Raw genomic sequence first — 1,629 nt, forward strand, 5'->3', positions numbered from 1 at the left:
AATTTTCCATAGATGTTCGGGATCACGACGAGGGACTTGACGTGCACGGAGGCTTCGAGGGTCGACGGTAGTTGTTCCCGTATCATCGTGGAAGTAGTCGTACTCGGCAATAGTGGTACTTGGCGTTTTGTTCGGTACTCGTTCAACATCCAAGGTCTTCGGCGCTATAGTAGTCGAACTTAACATTTTCCAAGGGGCTCCGGATGTCGTGGTACTTGGCGAATCCGTGTGGTCGTACACGAGTCGTAGTCGAACTTGATGGTTCCGTTACACGGTTCTTCGGAGTCGGTAATGGTACACGTTTTCGTAGACGGACTTGACGAATCCGAGTCACTTGGGGTCGACGGTAGTCAAACTTGACGGTTTTTGTACATGGGTCTTTGACGTCGGTAGTCGTTTTAGGCGGCGGGTGTCGAGGTACTTGGCCGTAGTGGTACTTGGTGAATTCCGAAACGGTCTTGGCGTCTTCGCGCGTAGGGATACTTGTTCATTTACTCCACGGTCTTGGCGGATCCACGCGATGGTAGTTGTACTCACGAAGAGGTACTCGGCGGTCGTCGTGTAGACGTTCACGGGGTCCTGGCGACGGTACTTGGTGTTCTTGTACTGGCCGACCCAAAATGAAGCACGGCAAAGGGGCTCTCGAGGCAGCAGCAAGGCAAATCATGCCCAACAGTGAAGCAACAAAATCGGCCATGGCGTGGTGACGTTGAGGAAGGTGAACTCGGCGTCCAGCACACGGTGACGAAGGTGGGACGCTGCTGCGCGAGCAGAGGAGGCCGAAGGGGCATGGAGGAGTGGCGCGAGACGAGCAAGCAGCGTGCATCAGTGGAGCTTTGAGCTCGGCCGGCAGCGACCAGAGGAGGCTCGGCGGAGGCGCGGCGACGGCCTGAAGGTCGAGGTCGCCGGCGGGGGCCTGGTGGAGCTCGGCGGCGGACTCGCAGACCGGCGCAGCAGAGGCACGAGAGGGCGGCGGAGCTTGGCCTTGAGGGTGGTCACGGCCCACGCGAGGGAGCATGGAGGCCGGAAGACGCTGTCCCCATCGTTCCTCGGCGTCCGCGAAGCGGCGCAGAGAGGCGGAGGAGACGGACGGCAGCGGCCTACTGTCGCCGGCAGGGGCGGCTGGAGTCGAGGAAGAAGGAGGCCGAGGCGCGGGGGTGCTCTGCGAGGAGAAGCAAGAGGAGAGGCGGCGCGGGAGGCAGGCACTCCGGCATGGACGAGCGCTAGTCGGAGAGAGAGGGGGCGCTGGGAGGACGGCGCTGTTGGGGAGGAAGGCGAGGCGATGGATCGGGCGAGCGGTGCAGCGAGAGGAGGGCGAGATGAGGAGCGGGCGCTGCGGGAGAGAGAGGGTGAGATCGAGAGGAGGGAGTGGCGGCGCAAGGGAGGAGAGCAGGGTGCGGGCTAGGTTAGAGGGTTAGGTGGGCCGGGGGAGTGGGCCTGGTGGAGCTAGCTAGGTTTAGGTGCAGCTGGGCCAAAATGGCCTGCTGGGCTCCCTTCTCTCCCTCTCTTGATTTCTAAAAAAAGAAAAAAAAAAACAAAGAAGGAAAAGGAGAAGAAAGGAGGTATTGGGGAAGAAGTAGGACACGCGTATAAATCTCCGGACCCACAAAACTGAGCTGGAACCAAGAA

Source organism: Triticum dicoccoides, chromosome 6A (genome assembly GCF_002162155.2).
Source record: "Triticum dicoccoides isolate Atlit2015 ecotype Zavitan chromosome 6A, WEW_v2.0, whole genome shotgun sequence".
Taxonomy (NCBI): Eukaryota; Viridiplantae; Streptophyta; class Magnoliopsida; order Poales; family Poaceae; genus Triticum; species Triticum dicoccoides.